Below are 14,785 nucleotides of genomic sequence, written 5' to 3'. Positions count from 1 at the left end.
GTGACTCTGTTGGTTCTTCTGGATCTCTCAGTGGCATTCAGTACCATCAACCATGGTATCCTTCTGGATCGCCTGAGGAAATTAGGCATAGGAGGCACTGCTTTGCCTATCTCTCAGGCAGATTCCAGATGGTGGAGCTTGGTGATGGTTCCTCTTCAAAACGGGAGCTATTATATGGAGTCCCTCATGGCTCCATTCTGTCACCAGTACTTTTTAACATTCACATGAAACCGCTGGGTGAGGTCATCAGGAATTTTGGTGCAGGGTGTTATCAGTATGCTGATAACACCCAAATCTATTTCTCCTTATCATCATCATCATCATGAAATGGCATTCACTCCCTAAATGCCTGCCTACAGGCAGTAATGGGCTGGATGAGGGATAACAAATTGAAGCTGAATCCAAGCAAGACAGGGGTGCTCATTGTGGGTGATCGGAATTTGAGGGATGAGTTAGATCATCCTGTGCTGGATGGTGTTACACTCCCCGAGAAGGAACAGGTACGCAGCTTGGGAGTGCTCTTGGATCCAAGCCTCACCCTGGTATCTCATGTGGAGGCTATGGCCTGGAGTGTTTTCTTCAACTTTGGCTGATTCGACAGCTACGTCCATTCCTTGAAGAGAATGATCTCAAAACAGTGGTGCATCAGCTGGTAACCTCCAGGCTCGACTAATGCAATGCGCTTTACTTGGGGCCGCCTTTGTAGGTAGTTCGAAAACTTTAGTTAGTTCAAAATGTGGCAGCCAGACTAATCTCTGGGGTAAGCCGGAGAGGCCATATTATGCTTGTCTTAAATCAGTTGCACTGGCTGCCGATAAGTTTCCAGGCAAAATACGAAGTACTGGTTATTACCTTTAAAGCCCTGAATGGCTTGGGTCCGGGCTACCTTAGAGAGCGCCTTCTTCTGTATGGGGATGTTCTTCAACATCCCCATTGCATGTTGAGGTCATCTGGAGAGGTCCATCTCCAGTTACCACCGGTACATCTGGGGGCGACTCACAACCAGGCCTTCTCTGTAGCTGTCCCTGGCCTATGGAATGCATTCCCGGTAGATATCCACAGTTTAGGCTCGCTGTTTGCCTTTAAGAGAGCCCTAAAAATTTACTTGTTCGGCCTGGCCTTCCAAGGTTTTAAAATTGTTTTTTAAAGTATTTAAATTGGTTTTAAATGGTTTTGAATTGTTTTAAAATTGTTTTTCTATTGTTTTGCGCACTGCGTTTTAAATGGTGTGTGTTCTTGTGTCTGTTTAAACTTGTTGTACACCGCACATAGCCTTCGGATGGGGTGGTTTATAAATGAAATAAATAAATAAATAAATAAATATGGCGACCAAAACAGATGGCAACTTGTCCATTTGCAGCATATACTGGGGTACATTACCACTTTACCAGACATGGCCAAGCCATAATCAAAGTAAAATTAAGGTAAAGTGTGCCATCGAGTCAGTGTTGACTCCTAGCGACCACAGAGCCCTGTGGTCGTCTTTGGTAGAATACGGGAGGGGTTTACCATTGCCATCTCCTGAGCAGCATGAGATGATGCCTTTCAGCATCTTCCTATATCGCTGCTGCCCGATATAGGTGTTTCCGATAAACTGGGAAACATACCAGCATGGATTTGAACCGACAACCTCTGGCTTGCTAGTCAAGTCAGTGTTGACTCCTAGCAACCACAGAGCACTATGGTCGTCTTTGGTAGAATACGGGAGGGGTTTACCATTGCCATCTCCTGAGCAGCATGAGATGATGCCTTTCAGCATCTTCCTATATCGCTGCTGCCTGATATAGGTGTTTCCGATAGACTGGGAAACATACCAGCATGGATTTGAACCGACAACCTCTGGCTTGCTAGTCAAGTCAGTGTTGACTCCTAGCAACCACAGAGCACTATGGTCGTCTTTGGTAGAATACGGGAGGGGTTTACCATTGCCATCTCCTGAGCAGCATGAGATGATGCCTTTCAGCATCTTCCTATATCGCTGCTGCCTGATATAGGTGTTTCCGATAGACTGGGAAACATACCAGCATGGATTTGAACCGACAACCTCTGGCTTGCTAGTCAAGTCAGTGTTGACTCCTAGCAACCACAGAGCACTATGGTCGTCTTTGGTAGAATACGGGAGGGGTTTACCATTGCCATCTCCTGAGCAGCATGAGATGATGCCTTTCAGCATCTTCCTATATCGCTGCTGCCCGATATAGGTGTTTCCGATAGACTGGGAAACATACCAGCATGGATTTGAACCGACAACCTCTGGCTTGCTAGTCAAGTCATTTCCCGCTGCGCCGTTAGGTGGCTGGTCATAATCAAAGTGGCAAGGGCCAATTTACATGGTAGAAGTGCTGCTATCTCTCCATAGAGGTCTCTAGTGTCCTGTGCAGGAACAAATCGATGACCCAACCAACCTACATGGAAGCTACAGGCACTGAACAAATGAACTGGTTGCTCCCTCCTTGGGTTTAATGTTAGTGAACAAAAAGCATAACATTTCCTACTGCAGTCTGGTTTATGAATGTATAATATATACAGTGGTGAGTACTGGAAGGAAAGTGGAAGCTTAATAGTAATTTTGTTGATTGAGGCAACCAGATTGCAATGCCTGAATGTGCATGCAGAGTGAGCATAAAAATAACTTTCAGCTGTGAATGAATACGCGGGGAAAGATTTCCACCCATTATAGTTTTTTCCCCCTTGACTATTAGCTCAGTTCCTAAAGGAGCTAATGTTTCTCTAACAGTATATTATAAACCTATAATCCCATCAAGGGATCTAGTGACAACCAAAAACCCACAATAGTGAAATAAAAGTGGGCTCTTTATTTCACTAGAATGTCCCAAGAGGGAAATAGAACCCTCTAATTATGCTCATTTAAGGTATATTATTTAATGTTATTGGGACGCGAACTCTCATAAGGTCTAATTTCTAAGCTTTCTCAAATATGGGTTCAAAAGTCCACCTGGAACTGTATAATTTAGACAGGTCTGTGGGAAAGGGAGAAGGAAATGGCAGTGTATAATCAGCACACATTTAGAGCAGCTTACCTTGAGAGAAAGTAAGTGAAAGAGAAAGTAATGGAGCGGGTTTTATTATTGTGGCATGTCTGTATATTAAATGGATCACCCTTTGAATCATCTGTTTCTCCATTCTCTCTACTCATGTTACTGCAGAAGGCATTACAAATGTGGCTTTCTGATCCTGCTTATTTTCACTAATGAAGATCCCTGCCAATACTTGCTAGATTTTCAAACCTGAATGCCAGGTGAGGAAAAGGTTTGAAAATGGCTCAGACTCCATGAAGGTTGGCCAAGCTCATTCCATAATACAATACCCACCCTGCCCCATGGATTCACTTCTTTTGAATATGTTATTAATTTTTGTTTTATGTTTCCAACCTCTAAATCACCTGCAAGCCAAGCTCTCTGGGCAGTTTTGGTTAAGGGTACAATCTTTCACCTGGTGAAACCACAAAGGCCATATTCAATCTGGTGTCATGCCTCTACCCCACCCCCCACCCCGGGTATTGCATAAATATTTGGGCTGCACAGTTTCAGCGCTCCTGCAGAAGTTGGACTTCAGCTCTCATCTTTCCTAAGTTTTGGCCACTGTGGCTGGGGATGTAGTCCAAAACCAGATGGAAAGCCAAAATTGTGCAGCCCTGCTCTATATTAATAATATAAGGGGTCCAGAGAGGCGCAACATCCCTTTTGAGCAGAAAATTCCCGATTTTTTTAAAAAAGTTACTTCTCAACTGAATGAGAGTAGGGGTCTGCAAACAGGCTCAAAAACAAACCAGTTCGATGTTGAACTGGTTCAGTTCTGAGGTTCAGGGTTGAGCCGAACCCCTCTGGGTTCAGCTCGAACCCAAAACGAAACCCCACCCCACCCAGTTCGGGGGTTCAACAAACCTTTAATTTTTTTAAAGCTTAACCCTGAACTGGGGGGCTCCCCCAAGGTGGTGGTGGTGGTCCCGTGGAGGTTCCCCCTCCCGCCGCCAGCCTTCCGTTCTTTAAAATCCAACCAGTTCAGGCATCTTTGGCCCTTTCCAGGCCTATTCCCTGGCATGGTGGCCATATTGAAGGCTGCCACGCCTGCACACCATGACCCAGGCCATGCAGGGTCCTACTGTGCAGGCACGGCTGCCTCCAAAATGGCCACCGAGCCAGGGAATAGGCCTTTCCACGCCATTCGAAAAGGGCCGAAGATGCCCAAACTCTGCAGACATGCCACCACCACCTTGGAGAAGCCCCCCGGAGGGGGTAAGTTTTTTTTAAAAAAAAATTTTAAGGCTCATCGAACCCCTCCCCCAAACCAAATTGGTGGAGGGGGAGGTTCCAAAGGGGGCCAAAACCAAACTGGCCCAGTGCAGTTTCAGTTTGATTCGAACTTGAACCGAACCAGGCCAGGTGGTTTTGTGCACATCCCTAAATGAGAGTTGCGGATAGCAATGTTTGTTTTGCCAAATACCACAAATACTGCCTTATAAGAGCTCTGTGTGACCAATCTAAATGTTTTTACCTTGAGCTCGAGCTGATACTCATGCAACATTTATGCACAGGTGCTTTATAGTACAGACAGAAGCCATACAGAAAGGCAGACTGGGAACAAATGCAGGCCTTGCATGGTGGATAGGAACATTTCACATGTGATGTTGGCTTCTTAGAGCTTCTGCATGGGACAGGGGTTTTTGGCAGAGCAACATGCAGCCAGAGTCCCATCTAGAGCTGCTCCACGTCCAAGGCACTGGTGGAAATCTAATTCTTTGCCCCTTGGAACTCATGGGATGGATTTTGTGACAATGAATAATATGGTGATTATAACAAGCTTTTCGTGTCACCGTCTATTAACATGGGTAAAACTGCCTCTAAAGTGGCTTAAGCAGCATATCTTTCAAAGAACTGTAGTGTTGTATTCTATCCAATAATCTTTTGCAGTTTGTCTGGACATTTGTCCCAGTGGGGATCAATGTGGAGAATGTGAGGGAGGAGTCAGAAAGGAAAAGGGCGGGAAAGGAGAAAGAGAAAATGGAGTTGCTACTGAATAAATCCTTAATTAAATCTACATAAGATTTCCTTGGCGTTTTCACACAGGACTTTTAGCTTGCATCTCCTTTGGAATGGCGGGTGTGCATTCACATATCAGATTTACCCTGAAGTCTCTGTGAGCTATCAGGGAGCACTTCACACACGATTCAAGTTTTTCATTGTGAGTTAGAGTGTAGCCTGATTTATATCTGGGGTTAAAAATAATAATCCACTTTTTGCATTGGTTTCTTGGGGCAACTTTGAACTCACAGAAAAGCCTTGCAGTAAACTCGCTGTAAAGCCTGCTGTGTGAAAAACACTCTTGTGAAGCAGCTATAAAACATGTGGGAAGAGTAGTTTTGTCAGGTTGCAGAAATTTCTCCAAATGAGATCCTAAGAATCAAGATCTAAGAAGAATGTCTGAGAATGATAGCATTCAGAAAACAGTTCAAGTCTGTAGTGAAGAGACATGCCCTAAGATGGCTACAACAGAGAGATAAATTCCTGATCTCATTGAAATGGCTACTGACCTAAGTGGAGTCAAGAATTTACAAGGAAAAGAAATCTCAAAAATCTTACCAGCCTCAGTCAAGACAATGAATATTGGTTGCATAAGGATTTCTATTATATTGTGATTTCATTCTGGACAGTCATTTAGATAAGTTTCTGTACAGCCTAGCCATGTCCTAGTAATCCCCTCTTTATAAGCCTGTTACAAGCTCCTGGGTATTACCAGACAGATTACAATTAGCAAATGTTAGTGCATCTAGGCATTCATTCTGCTTGCTCCTTTCTTACTCACGAAAAGGTACCTTCAGTGCCTCTTCTAGAGCAAAGGCACAGGGTTCAAAGAAGGGGAAGGAAGGGAGTAATTGTTATGCCCTGCCCTCTTTAAGCGCCAAGCCCAGGAGACCTCAGAATGAATCAGTCATGTGAGGGAACTGGCAAAACAGTTTTAGTTTGCAGCAGGAGCCTGTGCAAATGGCTGAGCCTGTATTATCTCCTTAGGGATAAGGAAAAGAAAATCTAAATAAAATCCATCTTCCTTGCAAGGCACCAGCTCTGCACCAAGAAGTGAATCCTGCCAGTTTATATGCATATCTGTATTTATTACATTCCTGTCCTACCCTTCTTCCAAGGAATTCTGGGAGCATATATGATGTCGCCCTCCCCTTTAGGTTAAATTAGGGTGAGAGAGAGTGGCCACCTTCACACATAATGCCAAACCGGAGGCAAATGAGCCAGAGGTTCCATTTCGTGGTCTTCCGAAAGAGTCGCACAAAAGCAGGGGCGTAGCAAGGTTGGAATGGGCCCAGAGACGAGATTTTAAAACGCCCCCCCCCCTCAAAGTCCAGGGCCTCCGCACACCCCAGGCCCCCAAGGATTTAAGTCTGATATTCCAAAATAAGTATGCTGCCTGGAAATACATTTCACTGAATACACACACGCACACGTCACAATATATAGTGATATACATTGAGTACTATACATTTGTTTTACTTTTAATGCCTAGAACACACTAGAAAGATGAATGATTAAAATGGCCCCCTCGCTACAGATTAGCAAAGGAGACTTTCAACCATGCAGGGTGAGCCTATGTTTGTTTTCTCAGAATTCTGAACAAATTCAGTCAAGTTTGATTCCAGGAGGTTTTTCACAGGAGGCTTTTAAAGCCCTTTAACACACCTCTCCTCTGGAATGGAGCAGCTGCATTCACATGTTGGCGAGATTTACCCTGAAGTCCCTGCAAGTTATTGGGGAGCAGTTCACACACAAGAAAAATAAAATAAAAGCACAGCACATGCTTCACAGTTCTCACTCAGACCTTCTGGGCTGCAAAACAACTTGAACATAAGTGCATTTATAAATGAATGAATGAATGAATGAATAAAAAAAATATAATACTGTTTCTTCCAGAAGTTTTTGTAATTTTTTGCCATGAAACAAGCCACTTATAGGACTTTTTAGATAGTTTTTTTTAAGCCAGCAAATTTTCCAAGCTGTTTAAAAATAAATATTCAGAGACTTCTCAGTCCCTCCCCCCCCATATCAAAGCCCTATGGCAAGCAGATGCCTATATATGGGGGGGGGGAATAACCACAAAAAGGAGTTCACACTCTACCTGGCAGCAAGGGGTCTTCTGCTGCAGAGACCAGTGGTGGCCACTCTGGCTGCCTCCTCCTTCCTGGCTTGCTTGGGCCCTGCTGGAGTTCAGGCTTCACAGAGGCCTACACGAGGCCTCCGTGGAAGCCCCGCCCACCCGCCGATCAGCTGAGAGGCGGGAGAAAAGGAGCTCTTTGCAGCTTGTCTGCGGCTGGATTGCCAGCCAGGAGAACAAGCTGGAGAGACAGCAAACAGGGCAAGTGGCTGAGGGGCCTTGGGGCTGGGCAGGGGGCAATGGGAAGTCACGTGAGGTGCCTCTGGGGGGTCCCTCCAGGCAGTGGGGCCCCCAGACAACTGCCTCCCCTTGCCCAATCGTTGTTACGCACCTGCACAAAAGCCACCTGAGGTTTTGGAGCCAAAACTGTAATCTGAACCTTAGCTTTGTAGTGGGTTTCACTGCTCCAACCTGAGGTTTGGAGGCAGCATCGTGTTGTCCAAATTCTGCCGCTGCTGCAACCTGGGTTTTGTGCTGTGGCTACTGCCAAAACCATGGACTGGGCGGCTCAGACTAGCCCAGAAACGTGTCTGCTCTATGCCTGCTGCACTTCTCACTGGCTGCCTCTCCAAGCACTTGCCCAGCCCGCCGCTGTCTCCACACTCCTCCAGCCATTGCCCAGCAAGGGGGATGCCGTGTTGCCTCATCCCAAGCTTCAAAGCATGTCAGAGGGAAAAGCCACTTTGTGGGATACCCACTTTCCACTGTGTCTCATGTTCCCCCCCTTTGGCAATTTGCAGGAAAAGGGGATGGGATGACAAGACAGGCACTTTGTGGAGAGGTCTCCACAAACAAGTGATGAAGCAATATTTTCAGAAGCACATGGAGTCCCAGTGGCACCATAAACCAGGCAACCTGGTTGTTTCCGAACACATGCCAGGGGAGTTATACTCGGAGTCTGAGTTTTAAGGCAGCTGCTGGAATTCTTGAGTGGCTCAGCTTTATTTTTTGTACAAATTAGTAGAGGGAATTTAGTTGGGGAAGAGGGGTCCAGCTCCTTCTCCTTGGGTGCAAGCATGCAGTCTCTGGCATTACTCATGAGAAGAACCATCTTGGGGTACATTGGGAAGGATATGTTACAACAATCCTTCTCCCAAGGACTGCTCTCTCATGAGAATGGCAGGCCATAGAGCAGGCCTGCTCAACTTCGGCCTCCTGCAAATGTTGGCCTACAGCTCCCATAATCTCTGGCTCTTGGTCTCTGTGGCTGGGGAGTATGGGGGCTGTAGTTCAAAAACAGCTGGCGGGGCCAAAGTTGAGCCTGCCATAGAGACACACATGTGGGCTGGAGGGCTGTCACCACCCAGTCCCATTGCTAGATCAAACCAAGCCCCGGGGAAGGGTACCACACCAACACCTTTCCAGTTCATGGTGACTGGTGGACAGCAGGAGTGAAAGTACTCACTCCGGCATTCTGGACATCCCTTGGCACGTATGCATGTTGATTTTTGCTCTGTATGGTCACCCTGCTTGCCAGGGATTGCTGAAAATAGGGGCTCCCTTCACCTGCAATTCTCCAAGGCAGCCAATCTACATATGTCGCAACGCCAGTCCCAGCCTAGGAATTTTGAATGTGTAGTAGGTGCCATCCCTAATCTTCCCAGACTGAGCCCACAGGGAAACAGCCAGACACATGGAGTGGCCCAGACTCCTTGGGAGTCTGTAGAGGTTGAGTGTAGAGGGGAAGGTGAGGAGTATGAGTTCTATTTTTAAACAGATATTCTGGGTGGCCCATATCAGTGGGAGCACCTATAGTTGGATGCGCTAAGTCATGAGGGCACAATCTAATGGAGACCTGAAGCTCATGGAGCCTCTGCACCTCCCCAGTGTACTGGTCCTCTCATGAGAGTGATAATCCCTGGCCATGGGGGTAGGAGCGTGTTGGGGGTTCCTGGACTGCTTTGATCGGGTCTGCCATCACAAGATCATCCTTTGTTACAGTGGACCAGTCCCCAGGATCCCTTGCCTGTCCTCATATACATATTCCCTCCTAGGAAGTCATCATGATCCCTTCCCAGAGTAACAGAAAAATAGTGTCCCTCTCCATTCCTCAGTTACCATTAGCACTTAGCACTTAGCACATTAATTGTGCTTGTGCAAAACAATATTGGCTGCAGGGCTCTTATGAGGGCGGAGGTACACGTTTTGTGAGGGAAAGGGTTTAAATGCCATTTAAAAGGGTTTAAATGCCCTTTCCCTGCTGAGGGCGGGTGTTCCATGCCAAAAACCACAACAAATATTTTTATACCGCTTTTCAACAAAAAAAGTTTCCAAAGCTGTTTACATAGAGAAATAAAAAATAAGTAAATAAATAAATAAATTAAATTAAATTAAATTAAATGAGATAGCTCCCTGTCTCCGAAGGGCTCACAATCTAAAAAGAAATATAAGATAGACACCAGCAACAGTCACTGGAGGTACTGTGCTGGGGTTGGATAGGGCCAGTTACTCTCCCCCTGCTAAATAAAGAGAACCACCATATTGGGCATGAACACACTGGGCACTGAAGGTTGGGACCAATGGCTGCCACCTTGCTGATGCCCTGCCCACAGTCTGGTGATGCAAGCGCTATGCAGCTTGCTGGGATGGACCAGGAATGGACCAGGAAGAAGGAGGGGCTCCTCTGCCCTGAAACCGGAGGTTGCCCCAACCTGGGTTGGAAAATTATTTGTGGAACAATTCCTGGGTTCAAGAATTAACCTCAGGTTCGTCAACCCGCACTTTTGCACTATGTCCAAAAGGGCCCAGTGACTTCCTTATTCAATGAAATTCATGACCTAATGAGAATTTGAGCATGGATCTCCCAAGACCTCCTCAGGGCCGGACTGGGGGCACTGAGAGGGCGGTGGAATGTATGTGGGGAGGGCACCAGGTTTTGAGCAGAATGGGTAATTAAGGGTGGGAGTATTCACTGCTGCTGAGTGCGGGGCGCCCCCGTGGATGGGGCACACAGGAAATATGCCCTGTTGCCCTGTGGGCCAGTCCGAGCCTGGACCTCCTCTGAAACTTTAACTATTACACCACACTGGTTTACTTCATTTCATCCAGCTTCACAGTAGTTTGTTGTGCTGTAAATTACATCCTGGTCATCCCTTCTTGTGTATATGTTTGGAAAGGTGCCAGGTGGGGGTGTTTGGGGGAGGAATCATGCATAACTTATTTTTCTTCCATTATAAAGAGATTTATTTCTGTTCCATATGAAATCCTATGGAAGAAAGTGTGGCTGGGGAGAGTTTTAGGGGGAAAGTGGTGAGTAGGGAAGAGCTATGGACACCTTCCCTCTCAATGCAATTCTTTTTTTCCATTTCAGGATGCTTTAGAGTGAAGGAGCCAACAGTCTAATATTATATAGGTTACATGAACCTACATATAGGTTATATGGAGACAGACCATTGGGTCATCTAGCTCAGCACTGTCTACTCTGGCAGCAACTCTCCAGGGCTTCAGGTGCAACTGTCCTACCCAGCTTTCATACCCAGCATTTGACCAAGGTAGGAGGAAAATCCATCCTACCCATCTTTTCCTCCTACTTTGATTCCATAAACAACTTATCTAGGGATGTGCATGAATCACAATTCAATATGCAATTTGGAACACATCCCCGGCCCTTTAAAAGGGAGGAGGGCAGGTACATACCTGCAGGTACATACCTCCTCCGCTGCTCACCACCACTTCCTGAGTCGGTGGTGCTCCTCCCAGCTACTTTTGCACACTGGCAGCACTCTCCCGCAGCTATCCTCATGTGACACTGGCATGCATATGGCTCCCATGCATACTCAAGGGCCATTTGCATGGTCAGCAACCTTACATGCATGGAGGCCATGTGTGCGCCAGTGTCACACGAGGGAAACTGGGGGAGAGCTCTGCTGGCAAACAAAAGTAGCTGAGAGGAGTGCTGCCAATTCAGGAAGTGGTGGCGAGTGGTGGAGGAGCAGGAATGCACCTGCTCTCCTCCATTTTAAAGGGACTGGAGTGTGTTTCGAATCTCATATTGAATCACAATTTGTGCCTATCCCTATACTTCTCCCTCTTCCTGCCTGGTTGCTTGCTCCCACACAACCAGAAATTGAGAGCACACATAGCTCCCAAACATAGGTAGGACATTTGTCCTCAGCTACTAGCCAGAGGGCTATAGGTCACCGCCAGCCTCAAAGGCAGGATGCCTCTGAGTACCAGTTGCAGGGGAGTAACAGCAGGAGAGAGGGCATGTCCTCAACTCTTGCTGGTAGGCTTCCAGCGGCATCTGGTGGGTCACTGTGTGAAACAGGATGCTGGACTAGATAAGCATCCTTGGGCCTGATCCAGCAGGGCTGTTCTTATGTTCTTGTGTCCAGTGATGAACTGATGAACTGTACAACTCTCTCTCTCTCTCTCTCTCTCTCTCTCTCTCTCTCTCTCTCTCTCGTATGCTATACCATGCATGGTATGAGGCATATATGCTGCTAGGGCTACCATTTTTTTCAGACGATCACCACTCCTTTACATAAGTAAGCTAGGCCAGGTTTTCTCTCTCTGATCAGTTGGCAAATCCACCCCCCATCTTCCTTCAAAAAGGTTCTCCAGTAACCCACATTGGCACGGCATGCTGCCCCCCCCCCATGGCCAAAGCAATAACCCCTTAATCTTTTGCTCTTTTGTTGTGCTAATGAGTGTGATAAGGATTGTAAAGCCCTGACTTGCGTTGTTGCTGCCATTATCATTTTGCATAGGGATGCCAGGACACACCACCACTGTGCACAGGTATGTGCTATAAAATAAAAAATCCCATTGTAAAACTTTCCTCTTCATTAGTGAACATGATATGGCTCATTCAAATAACCCCATTTAGCTAGCTCTACTATTATAGAATGCAGGTGCTTAATCATCATCCGCTGTGATAGAAAGAGAAGGCAGAGGGACAAAGCTCCTTTTCTTAAAGCTTTTTAACTACATGGACTGTTCTGAATTGCATCACCTGATGAGGGACTGATTGCTTAGAAAAGCCAACCCATCATCCCCCCCCCCACCCCGTTCTTAGTCACACTTTCAGGCCAAAGAATATGCAAAGCATGATTCATTCTGGCTGACTCCATTTAGGCTGAAGTCACATTGGCTTAAGATTTACTCAGTGCTAATTTTGCTAAATGTGCTTTTGCTAACCGGCTGTAGACATAGCTCAGATGTTCAGAATTACCACTGGAAACCATCCGTTCTTAAAGCAAACATTTGCAGTTCTTGCTGGCAGACCTGAGCAGTTTCATGGTCCATGTGTGCATGTTTTAGCTAAGTTATCAGATACTGTATGTGTTTGAGTGAGTGGTTGCTGCAGCACCAAAGATATTATGGTGTGGTGGTTAGAGCAGCGGCTCCCAACCTGAGGGCCTCCAGATGTTGCTGGACTACAACTCCCATCATCCCCAGCCACAATAAATTATAGCTGGGGATGCTGGGAGTTATAGTCCAGCAACATCTGGAGGCTCCCAGGTTGAGACCCCCTGGTCTAGAGTGTTGGACTAGGATGGGGAGACTCAGATTCAGATCCCTACTAAGCCACAGAACTCACTGTGTGACTCTGGGCCAGCCACTTCTCTCTCTACCTAACCTACCTCACAGGATTGTTGTGAGAATAAATATATACCTCTCTGGGCTCCTTGGAGGAAGAGTGGGATATAAATGTAAAAATAAATTTTTTTTAAAAAAAACAAAAAATATCCACAGTTACAGTCAGGATGCTGAGTAGTGTAAACTGCACATTGGTAAATGAGGATTCAAAGCTTTACTGGATGGCATCGCTGCAGTGGGAGGATTGGTCTTGTGGTAGCAAGCATGACTTGTCCCCATAGCTAAGCAGGGTCTGCCCTGGTTGCCTCTGAATGGGAGACTTGATGTGTGAGCACTGCAAGATATTTCCCTCAGGGGATGGAGCCGCTCTGGGAAGAGCAGAAGGTTCCAAGTTCCCTCCTTGGCTTCTTCAAGACAGGACTGAGAGAGATTCCTGCCTGCAACCTTGGAGAAGCCGCTGCCAGTCTGTGAAGACAATACTGAGCTAGATAGACCAATGGTCTGACTCAGTATATGGCAGTTTCCTATGTTCCTATGATTGGGCCACTGTCCATTACGGTTGGGGATGCTGAGGGTTGTGGACCAACACATCTGGGGACCCACATTTGGAAACCCCCGACCTAGAAGAAGTGCTTCTATTGCTGAGTGGCTGTTAACCCGTTTCAAAACCCCTGATCAACATTGCCAGAGAACAGAGCTGCCCAAACCAGCATGACATTTCCTCCACTGAGGAGCATTCACAGAACCAGAAAACCCCCCAAAGGAATCCTTGACGTAGAGCACAGCCGGCAACAAATTATACTGCTATCACAGCATCTCCCCAAAACGTTAGGTTATTTATGCAATCTAGTCTGCTCAAAAATGTCCACATACTCGAGGCTGTTCTTATGAGCAGCCAAGTGAGGGCTAAGGCAGCCAAGCCCGGGCTTGGCTGCCAGTGAGAACTGCTGGGAGCTGTGTGGCTCCCGGCAGCACCTTGGTGGCAGACCCGGCTATGAAGCCCAGCTGTTAAACGAGGTTAAGGGAGAGCTCCCTTAACCCTGCTTAACTGACCCTGTTTAACTGATCCATTGCTGGGGGGGGGTTCCCCACAACGTACCACACATTTACGCGGTGCATTGTGGGATTTCCGGGGCTTGGAATGATGTGTCCCAGCCCCCGAACCTCCATGCTGCCTGGGGCAGCAGCACCTGGCACCGGGATCACCTGTGGGGAAGGCAAGCTTCTGCACTCTTCCCCAACAGGAAGCCCGCTCACATGAGCGTAAGAAAGGGCTCCTAGTCTGATCAAAAATGTATGTTAATATTTCAGAAATGCATATGCTGGGTCATTTCCCACCCCCACGCCCATTTATTCTAAAAAAATTCCTGCAAGAACCAGGTACATGGTTCTTCCCATCTCCATTTTACCCTGTGAAGTTGGTTAGATGTAGAGTATGTTACTGGTTTAAGGTCACTTTATGGCTGGGTAAGGATTTGGCCTTGGTCTCCCTAGTTCTAGTCTGGCACTCTAACCACTGCAAAGTATTCTCTCTCAAGCCTGTCATAATCCTGTGAACTAGAGCTAACTGGGAATCCAACTTCTGCTTGTTAGATCACACATGAGTACGTTCCCGTAGAAGATATGTGCAGCCTTCCAAAGGCTCCTCCCAAAAGCATACCAAGTATCAGATAGGATACAGAAGAGAGAGAGAGAGCATTAAGTTGCAGCAACCAGTTGGCCCAAAGAAAATGATATCATTCTACGTCCATTGTAAACAGTACTGACAGCTCTTCTCGCTGGACAGAACACAGTTTCCTCTTGACATAGATGGGTTGGCAATGGGATAAGCACTGACTCATCGGTTGTAACTGACTCATCGGTTGTGTGTGTGCATTTTACAGCTCACATTAATGGCCTGCTCACATAAACAGTGTAACACAGGAAGAACTAATTTACAAAATGCTCCCTCAGCAACTTCTGAGGACACAGCTGATCAGTTTCAAATGCTCACTGCTCACAGGTGTTCCTCCGTAGGTGTTGCATGGACTTCCTCCTCCAAAGTCTTACTTGCAATCATCATGCA

At 46.7% G+C, this 14,785-nt stretch overlaps 1 protein-coding gene and 1 long non-coding RNA gene across 2 annotated transcripts in view; one reads left to right on the top strand and one right to left on the bottom strand.

Annotated features, from left to right (window-relative positions):
- Positions 1-7,216, bottom strand: part of LOC128326283 (uncharacterized) — a 46,008-nt gene extending 38,792 nt beyond the window's left edge. Inside the window, exon 1 of the long non-coding RNA XR_008307929.1 lies at positions 7,144-7,216. This is a non-coding gene — a long non-coding RNA (uncharacterized LOC128326283). The remainder of the gene's footprint in view (positions 1-7,143) is intronic.
- EML1 (EMAP like 1) overlaps positions 1-14,785 on the top strand; it is a 212,178-nt gene that overhangs the window by 39,341 nt on the left and 158,052 nt on the right. The window lies entirely within an intron of this gene.

This window comes from Hemicordylus capensis, chromosome 1, assembly GCF_027244095.1.
Source record: "Hemicordylus capensis ecotype Gifberg chromosome 1, rHemCap1.1.pri, whole genome shotgun sequence".
Taxonomy (NCBI): Eukaryota; Metazoa; Chordata; class Lepidosauria; order Squamata; family Cordylidae; genus Hemicordylus; species Hemicordylus capensis.
Note: the sequence above shows the minus strand (reverse complement) of the source record. Positions and strands in the feature narration are given on the sequence as shown.